This window comes from Osmerus mordax, chromosome 18 (genome assembly GCF_038355195.1).
Source record: "Osmerus mordax isolate fOsmMor3 chromosome 18, fOsmMor3.pri, whole genome shotgun sequence".
Classification (NCBI taxonomy): domain Eukaryota; kingdom Metazoa; phylum Chordata; class Actinopteri; order Osmeriformes; family Osmeridae; genus Osmerus; species Osmerus mordax.
Window position 1 is genome coordinate 1655524 of NC_090067.1, and position 10824 is coordinate 1666347.

At 42.8% G+C, this 10824-nt stretch overlaps 1 long non-coding RNA gene and 1 pseudogene across 1 annotated transcript in view; both read right to left on the bottom strand.

Moving 5' to 3' along the window:
- The window catches only part of LOC136962698 (uncharacterized), an 80222-nt gene that overhangs the window by 12245 nt on the left and 57153 nt on the right, over positions 1-10824 (bottom strand). The window lies entirely within an intron of this gene.
- Positions 1473-2117, bottom strand: LOC136962430 (general transcription factor II-I repeat domain-containing protein 2-like; annotated as a pseudogene).

Sequence of the window (10824 nt, forward strand, 5' to 3'; positions counted from 1 at the left end):
GTCTACTCAAAGGACAGTGAAATGTCCACGCAATCAAACGCGTCCGAACATCAAGATGCACCGCGGGCGGAGACGATGGAACATCCACTACCAAATCGTCCAGCAGGTGCACAATGCCGACTGGTGCGCATAACCATGATCCAACACGGAGCCACCGACAGCATGTTGATGCGTGCGGGACGATTAGGTGCCACTGAGAGGCATGCAGCAGAAAGCGCGGCCCAGGGGTTGTTGCCTACAGACAGGCTGAGAAATAGCTATCTGCTTGAGATGTGAATGCTAGAGTTTAGTCCAGGGGTGGGCAAACATTTTGGCTCAAGGGTCACATTGAGCTTTTGAAACCAAGTGAAGGGCCACATACTATATGCGTGACAAAACATGTGAAGCCTTTGTTCTTTTTCACGTTGACACACAACTACTAGTGTACTGTAGGTATACATATGCTTGCAGAACAATTCTGTCACTGTACCATCTCTACCCTTGTAAAGTACAATCAAAGTCACAGCCACAAAAAGTAAGTGCAAACTTTAAAAAAAAGTATGTTTATATGACTGGAGACATAAAAATAGGCATATATGACATACTGTATATGACAGCAGATGTCTGATATACAGCACTGTAAAAACCACCTCCATTCTAAAAGTACAATCTGAATGACACAAATACTAAGAGCAAAAAGCATATCATTTGGTTCATGTTGAACGGCCTGTTTATGACAGCATATTAAGGAACAATTCTCATTTCACCTCCATTGTGAGCCATATTTACAGTTCTCAAATCATCTCAGCCCACAAAGCACCACAACCAGTTATTGTATTTCTTGCTCTTATTGTATTACTTGTATTGTAATAATAATAATAATTGTAATACGTGTTCATTGTCAGATGAATGGGGACAAAAGGCCTGTATCCAAGTGTATTGCTGGATAGTTCTCAACAATAACCATCACCATAAAAAAAAGCCTAAGACTGTTGAAAACAGAGAAAGAAAGCATAAGCCTTGCCTACCCGTCTTGGTGCTTTGGGTATTAATGTGAGCAATGGGTCTGGTCACCTCTCTTGGCAAGGGCATCAAAGTCTGGTGTCATTTTTGAGGTAGAGATCCTCAGAACAGCTGACAAGTGGTCATTTGTTAAATTTGACCTGTGATGGGATTTCTTGTAGTTCATGACTGAGAACATTAGTTCACACACATATGTGGACCCGAATAAAACCAGCATCCTCTGGGCGTGTTTTTTCATGTTTGGAAACATTGTTTCATTCAGTGAGCCATAAAACTGGTCTATTGTAGCTGTTTTGTACTTCTCCTTCAAAGCACTGTCACACTGGAAGTCGATGAGCTCCAGTTGTGTGTCTGATGGTGCTTTCTCACTGTCGAAAGATAGGGGGCATGATACAAGCTCTACCTCAGTCTCAATCTTGCTAAAGTCTGAGAAGCGGCGGGAGAACTCGGCATGCAGGTCGATCAAAGTGCTACTGTAGCGCGTTCAGTGCTGCCAGTGTCAGGAAATGAGCGAGAGAACTGCTGCTCATTTGTCTGGAGAACAACAGAAGTTTGGCCTTGAACGCTTTCACGTTGGAATACAGTTCATGCACAAAAACACCCTTTCCCTGGAGCTTCATGTTTAGATTGTTCAGATGCCCCAGTATGTCCACACCGAAGGCAAAGTCGGCCAGCCAGTCTGTGTCTTGTAACTCGGGGAAGTTGTCAGCTTTACCAACCGTATCCAGGAACATACCAATCTCCCCTCTCAGCTCCCACACGGCGAAAGACTTTCCCCAGGCTTAGCCAGCGCACATTTGAATGATGTAACAAGTCCTGGTGCTCTGCCTCTGTGTCATTGAGCAGCTGAATGAACTGATGATGGTTAAGCCCCCTTGCCCGTATAAAGTTTACAAGTTTCACGACCACTTTGACAACATGTTCGAGCTTCAACACACTTCTACACAGGGCTTCGTGATGAATAATACAGTGAAGAAATATCAAAATTCCTCCGAGTTTGGGCTTTCTTCTTTAACTTTGTCTTGTAATCTTTTTAGTAGGCCAATGTTCTTACCGGTTAGATTTGGGGATCCATCTGTTGTGACGTTTGTCAGTTTACGCCACGGTAGATACATTTTTTCCAAGCAGGCAGACACACTGTCATATAAGTCAGAGCCCCTGGTTGTCCCCATCATCGATTCCATTGCAAGAAGTTCCTCTGTTATTTCAAAGTTATCATTAATTCCTCTGACAAAAATTAAAAGTTGAGCAGTGTCTTGATGTCAGTACTCTCATCCAGTGCGATAGAAAAAGATTGAAGCCATCTGCTTTCTTTTTCAGCTCGGCGGTTAGCTCATCTCCTATTACTTCCACTCGCCTGGTGATGGTTTGGCGTGATAAGCTAATTTTCTCGAATTGGCTTTTACTATCAGGACAAAGTATGCTAGCAGTCTCAACCATACAGTCTTTCACAAACTCCCCTTCAGCAAAAGGCTTGCTATGCTTTGCAATTGTATGTGCCACTATGTAGCTTGCCTTAGTTACCGATTCTTGAGTAGAGGTCTGTTTAGTAAAAATATTTTGTTGGGCTTTTAAGTTCGTTGCAAGTTTAGAGGCCTTGCTTGCCTTTTCCTGAGAGGACAGATTGCTAGTGTAGTTAGCATGCTAGCTTGAGAAATTACCACTTAAAAACTGCAATACTTTCTTGGCATATCAGACATACCACCTTCTGTCCAACATTAGTGAAAAAGTATTTTGATGTCCAGTCTTCCTTGAACACACGACATTCAGAGTCCACTTTTCTCCATTCTTTCTGTCAACGTCGTCAAGAATGGAGGTGACCATGAGCGCATTCAGATTGACTGAATGTAGGCCTAATACAAGCAGCTGCTAGGCTGCTTGTATTAGCACCATCTATTGGAGTTTGTTTGTATGGCATGGAAGAAGTAATTCTTTGGCCAAAAATCGCAACTCAAATATAATGACATTTAATTAGTTTTAAAAATAGCTTGCGGGCCGGATTGAAGGGCCGTACTTTGCCCCCCACTGGTTTAGTCCATTCCCTCCAGAACAAGATGACACAAAGAGGGACTGTTGCACTCGTTGGTTAGTCGTAACTGATAACCTATGTACTCGCTGTGAATCGAAATATTATGACTTGAATAAAAGCGTCTGCTAAATGACTAAATGGAAACACAATCACAATAACACTGATAATATTGAATGTGTCAAAGCATGTAATGCAGATAGATGTCCCTTCATGCGATGATGCAACAGTACCCACACGTTAGCATCGACCCACTACTAGCCACAACGTTGGGGCACTCTGACACAACCATGATGTACCGGCCAGTCCTTGATGGTAGGCGATCTTTGAGCCAATGCGAGTTACGCCGGGCCTGGCTACCCGCATCGTTGCAACCGCCATCAGGGTGGTTCTCAGAGGGTGCAAATCCGGGTGAATGCCCGAAACCTCCCGCAAACACCCCCAACAACAAAAAGTCCCCCCCAGGATCGCAAGAGCCGGAAATATCAACACAGGCGAAAGCAACAACCGACAACGCAGGAATACGAACAACATTAGCAGCAGCACTGATCATGCAACAAATGCTGAGTGTGTGTGTGCGTATCCGTGCGGCCTTTTAATGTCGTCTTATCGGACGTGGCCCATGGGCTTGTGCTGGCTAACACAGGTGTGGTAATGAGCGGATGACGCTTGCTGCCCTATTGCCCTGCCTGAACTTGAAGTTGAAGTAATAAAAATTAGTTGAAGTAATAAAAATTAGAGAGAAGGAAAAGGAGTAGGGTTAACAACATGAGGTAGAAGAGAGATGAGAATGAGATAGTCTTGGCATGAGAAGGAGAGAGGGAGAGAGAGATGGAGGGAGGAAGCAACAGAGAGAGGTAAAGAGGCAGAAAGGGAGACAAGGGGTGGGAGCAAGAGAGAAAGGGAGAGGGCAAGAAAGACAGAGAGCAAGACGAAGAGAGAGACAGCGAACAGTCACATCTGTCATCACAAAACTGAAGTTGAATTCTCATTCTAGCCATAACAATGGCGACAGATTGAGTTGGACAGGGTTCACAGACTGTTCCTCCAGTGCCCCAGAAGCAGACAAAGCAACGCGGGTCGCACTGCTGTTATTGGAGAGCTCCACTGTTACACAGAGCTTGGCTGGGTTAACGCAGGGCATAGCTTTGAGAGACTCAACCATTCTCCATCTAACACACACTCTCCCTCTTGCTCTTTGGTTTCTTCTGGTGCATTTTGAAACAAGTGAAGGCAACAATTGTATTTGCCTTTGGCCCTTTTCCCATGCCTCCTATTAATTATAAAAATATTGCTTTCTGGTTTTTTTCTCTCTGTCTCTATTTCTCTGGGGCCAAATGTATCTAACTTTACATTCAACTGTAAAATAATCCATACAGATTACAAAACACAGTACGTTTATTTTTTTCTGAGATTTATGAACACTGCGTTTGTAAAGGGTACGCATGTTTGTCTTCATAGATCAATCAATCAAAATCTATTTGTACGGCGGATTTCATACACGGAGGTAACACAATGCGCCTCACAGTAGGAAGGAAAGAAAAAGGGGGGGGGGGGGGGTTAAAAGACACATAAATAAATGTTCCATACATGTTAAATAAATCCATTTTACAGTGAGTGATAAGCGAGATAGATTCCAATTTACTTTGTAGGAGGGTTTGCTTGTGTAAGAATAAGTATACTTGATCTAGTATTGTTGACGGGACACCACCTCAATATTGGGGTTAGGACATCGAGGAAACCTACGTTAAATATGTAATAATCAGTCGTCTGAAGGAATTAATTCTTTCTAAATGTAGAGCAGATCAGATAATGTGCGAGATAGATTCCAATTTACTTTGTAGGAGGGTTTGCTCGTTTAAGAATAAGTATACTTGATCTAGTATTGTTGACGGGACACCACCTCAATATTGGGGTTAGGACATCGAGGAAACCTACGTTAAATATGTAATAATCAGTCGTCTGAAGGAATTAATTCTTTCTAAATGTAGAGCAGATCAGATAATGTGCGGGAATAGATTCCGCAAATGAAAATTATACACAATCATTTATTGAAATACATGGAAATATAATTAACAGTAATGGAGATTGTTATTGGTTTAGTAAGATTTGGATGGGCTAACAAATGTAACAATTGGGGACAAACTGTGGAAAAAAATAAAATAGCGGGGAGAGTGGATAGAAAGATGCTGAGTGGACTTTACAAGCCAGTAGCATCACCACGAGTTCTTTACCTCTGCTGCATAACTAACTTTACAAGCTTGATGTTAAATGTCTCGTTTTCTAGAATTTTGTTTGTGTCCTATGGTGTTTTCAGGTAATATAGGCCCTTTTAGGCAGGTAAGTATATAAGCCTCTCGTTAATCCAATATTTTCCAGTAGCTTACTTTTAGATGCTTAGTGCGTTTTGAAATGTATATACTCTTAATGCACATATATTTGCCTACCATTCATTGTAATTTTTTTGTTTTGTTTGTATAACACGTAATGTTTCCTATGATGTAGTATTCATTCATGCTATGTGTGTGCGCTTTGTAATGTGTTGGCACTTCACATTCTCCAGGAGAGTGCTCGATTTGTCTAATTTCAGAGAGGTCAGGGAAGAATGTGTCAGAAATATTAATCTATCAAGCATTGCACAGTCAGTCAGTGAACAAGTTTAACCCTCGTGCTGCCTTCGGGTCACATGACCCAAAGGTTCATAACGAACCATCGTTGTGTTTACCCAATTTTACCCAATACAAAAACAAATAAAAATAATTTTCTTTTAACCATTCCAATGTGGGGGGTCTGAGACAGCCCGACAGTTAAAAGAAAATGCTTCACTCTGTTTTTGTATGAGGTAAATTTGTCGCAATACGACGGTGGGTCACAATGACTGATGGGTCAGAATGACCCGAAGATAACACAAGGGTTAAGAAAGCTTTATTGCTTGCGGCCGGCCCACAAGGAGACAAAAACATCACACGCCATTGTGCTACAAAGTTTGTCTGGTTCACAAGTCTTCAGGTAAGACCATTTATTGGTGAGAAGCCTCCTCCCCTGCATATCAGCTGTCAATATGATCGATCCCAGAGACAGAGTGCGCGTGCACGTGGAAACTTACAGAGTTCTCCGACCCTAGGCTTGACCATATGATTCCCTCAACACAGATAAGGTTTATTGCACCTCTAGTATGATAATGGTCAACCTAGGTCAGTTTGTTTACGTAAGCCTAGTGTCATCTATAGAAATGACTAAATGTAAATCATGTGGGGAGAGGGCTCTCTACTGACCAAGGAATGCTAGCACCAGTATTTTCAGAATATAACCTTACATTCTGTCTCCGACAGCTCCCCCCTGAATATACTGAAACATACAGGTGATAACATCAAACCACAGTTAATAAGAAGTAAAACATAGGTAAAAGAAATAGTCATCCAGTCAAATGGCAAAAATGGATTCAGACATAACGGGTTTCGCCCTATAGGGTTTTCCCGTTATCACTTAATCTACTGGTCATTCAACGTCTATGCACCTCATGGCAGACCTGGACTTCATCTCAGATCTCCTTAACCACACAATATCAAATAAAAACAAACATTGCAACAAGGAAATTAATACATAAATTATCAGGATACCAACATGCCTACTTGTTGTACATCTCTAAAACCATCAAACATTCAGTAAACTGTCAGTCAGGTTTTTCTAAGACAGTACAGTGATAGTTGAACCCAGGCCCTGATGTCAAAGCTCCTCTCCATGTCAGATGATAAGCATTTCTCTTCCAGGTCAGGGAGCCATAAACCTCAGTTAAACCTGTTTAAGTCACCCCAGATTTAGTCTCAGATGGACTCCCCCGGTCAAACTTATCTCCATTTTATAGATGGCAAAAGAAGCTCACCCTTCCCCCAAGGTGATCTCCTACAGAGCGGTTAGGACCTTAGGTCAACAGGCATTTCTCTCCAGCCTGCTGCTAAGACACACTTTGGCACACATCCTGAAATCTCCTTAAATGTTCTCAATTTCTGTTTCTTTTCAAATTAATATAAATTTTCTGTAGTACAAACAGGTTTCTCAAAAACAAAACATTAAGCTTTAATGCAACTCCCAAATAATACTTCATTAAGTCACATAAATGAAACAGTATTGTTATCTCCTCTTCCGACAGTCTATAACTGTTCTCAAAACATTCAAACTTCTGCCCTGGAACATAACAAATAAACTGGAACATCTTTACGTAACTGGTAGAACGTATCATGATAGGACTGTTTGTACCTAAATTTTATTCCACAGAAAAAGTTGTTTACTTATATCAAAAACTTCACTTCAGAATCTGTTTAACATTTGCATTGTTACCAATGAAACAGTTAAATCAGTACATCCATAGTCATAGCACCATTTAGTTCATACGTTTTTCAACATACAAAACGGAACGTCATTCCCAAGACAATTCCCATTGTTATCAAAGTCCAATTTGCTGAAACGGATGCCATGATTGTGTGTGGGCATGGTGATTGTGTAATCTTCTCATAGGCAATGTAGTCTAGTTGATTAAAACGGCAACCTCAACGCACTGAACTCTGCACTGTGCCTATAGTATTCCTTGATTTGACACAGAACGCGTTTCCTTTGTTTGACGCTATCAAACAAAGTTCACGCTTGCAATGACTCACGTGTACCATGCTATCTCCTCGATTATCACCTCTGAAACTAGCTAGGAATGACCCTGTTCACCTCGGGTCATTTCCAGGACTTTATGTGTCAAATCCGTCACCACAATCCAGTCTCCTTAGCGGACCTCTCACTGGATTTAAGACAGCATCTCTCTCCTGTCTGTGAATTTCAGAACAAAGTAGACTACACAGTAATTAAAATTACATTCTCAGAGGTCAGTTGAAAGCAACTGACTCGTCCTCGCCCATTCCTGAATCTTTACAACATTTGTTCAGCTCAATAAAGTTCATGCATATTATGTTTTATCTCAAATAGGGTAAGCTAAAAAGTTTTTTCTTACATTTTTTCTTGAATAGTTTGTAAATCTATGTGCTGTAAACACTCTTTCGTTATCTCCATCCCTCCTGTTTGAGACATGATTCATCCCATGGCTCAAATCAATACATAACGAAATAGATTCTTTAGTAACATAAGTTCCTCCTGTGAATTTTCATAACCCACCAGTTTGGTGACACTGCATATCTCTCTCATATCTGTTTCTTTGTTCCCTTTTTAGAAAATCAACTGTTAGTCTCATTACTTTTCTTTCTCTGATTCTGATTCTGTCAACTGCCTGTCTTCCCCCCTGCCATCCCCCCTGACCAATCTGCCCACACAGCTGACCTTCCCTGCCTGCCTTGCACCATCTCCTTGCCCTGCCCTCATTCTCCTACCCCCACAACCCTTCATTAAAACACCCCTTACTCCATTCCCTTTTCCTGTGCTGTCGTGTGTTTAGATCCAACTGTCTATTCCTGACAAAGTGTGTTTGATTTTACTTTGTGTACATGCATGAGAGAAAGAAAAAAAGAAGATAAGAAAGAAAGAAAAAAAGAGATGGAATGAATGAATGAATGTCCTTTTAGGAGCTACAGTCACAGATGTTGGAGCTCCCTCAACACTTGCGTGTGTATCTCTGACAGTGTGTGTATTTGTGTGTGTGTGTGTGTGTCTGTGCCTTCCTTAGTCATCATTCTGGATCCCAGGCATGCACACATCAAGCCATCAATTATGCTTAACAAATCATTCCCTGCTAAATTTCTGGCTCCTAGGGATAGACAGTGGAGGGGGCTGTTTGCAGAAGGTAATGGAATTAAAGAGTCTAGATTCAAGAGCTGACAGACTTGTAGACCATCACGTTGTATTGAACTGACCAGACAAGCAATTAAACACAGAGACAGATATCTCAGATGGAATCTGCTCTTGATGGCTGTCATCTCTGGACTGGACCACTACTCACTGGTAGTTGTGAGAGAGAAACTCAGTCAGTAGACTCAGTCTAATCAATACATTATTATAAGTCAATCTCCGCAATCAGTCCAATCAATCAAACTCAATAAATGTCCACTGATTTAAATCGCTTTAAAGTAAAAGCACTTTAAAGTGATGTACATTACTCAAAACATTAAGGGAACACGTAATCCTCACAGACACTATGAACAGTATCAACACCAAGTCAATTCAACTTTAGGGATATCAATCTGTCCAGTTAGGAAGCCTAAGAGATTGTGAATCAGGGTTGTGGTGCAAATGAAATAGAAAGAATCATCAGGTCCTTCAGTGGTGCCCCGTTCTCTTCACAGATGAGAGCAGCTTCACACTGAGCACGTGACAGACGTGACACAGTCTGGAGACGCCCTGGTGAACATTGTGCTGCCTGCAACATCATCCAGCATGACTGCTTTGGCGGTGGGTCAGTGATGGTCAGGGGAGACATAACCTTGGAGGGTCTCACAGACCTCCACTGCTAGCCAGCGGTACCCTGACTGCTGTTAGGTACCAGGATGATCCTTAGACCTCACACTGGTGCAGTGGGCCCTGGGTTCCTCCTGGTGCAGGACAATTACCCTCCTCATGTGTCCAGAGCATGAAGGCAGTTCCTGGATGACGAAGGTATTGATGACATTGACTGACCCTCATGTTTCCCAGACCTGATTCAAACTGAGCACCTCTTGGATGTTATGTATGGGTGCATCTGATGCCACTAAGCAGCACCAAAGACTATCCAGGAGGTCACTGATGCCCTGATCCAGGTCTGGGAGGAGATCCCCCCAGGACACCATCCAGGAGAGATATTGAAAAATACATGGAGAGACAGCCCAGATGAGAATCCTGAAGGTTGGTATGACAACAGAAAAGCTCTCAGTTTAGCATGACATTTTGACATTTAGATGATGATTTAAAACATTTAGCTAATTTTAATCGGTTTTATATTTTTAGTAAGACAAGAGTTTGTGTTCTGCTGAAATTCAAGCTTTTTCTTAGAGCTTCATGAAGAGTTAACAAATGATGTTCCTCCCCCACTCCATTCTGGTGTCTCTCAACCCCTCACACACTGTGGCAACCCATGGACCAATGGCACCTTCAGCACCAGGGACAGCGCCCCCACCCAGCACCCAAGCTCTCCAAGTTCAACACCCCTCAAGTTCCCCACTCCTCATAATTGGGGGACAGCACAGCTGCACCTCATTCCCTCATCAGTCACTGCCTACAAAAGCAGAGCCACAGCAGCTCAGAGGGAGAGAACACTACCCGAGGGCAGAGGAGTGAGAGCTGGTGTGCAGCACCACACAATGTAAACATGCACTCACCTGTTCTTTCTATGGCCACTGTGCAGGAATAGGCAGAGACATTAAGAGAAGCTTCCAGAGGCAGAAGAACCTCCAACGACCACAATCCTACTAAAGCTGACCGCTGACCTTTGAGTTTTCCTTTTTGTTTTTCACTGTTCATTAAATGCCCAGCTGTGCAAGTCTGACTTCCTGTATCTGACTCCTCTGATCTGGCTGTGCTACACATACAGGTCTCAGTGTGATTACCTCACATGGTGGAGCATGAGGGCACCTGAGACCGCTACCCAGCCCAGAAGGATCGGAGTGAGCTCAGGCCAGAAGAGGAAGATGGACAACTCCCTAGCACGCCTGCTTCAAGCCCACACCCAGCCAGACCAGGACCTGGGGCCCATGCAGGACCTCCTCTCTCAACTGGTGACACAAATCACCCCATCAACCCTGAGGGCTGCTCCGGTGACTGTCCTCACCACGCTGAAGCTGGAAGACGATATCACCTACCTGGAGAAGCAGAATCAGCAGAACTACATT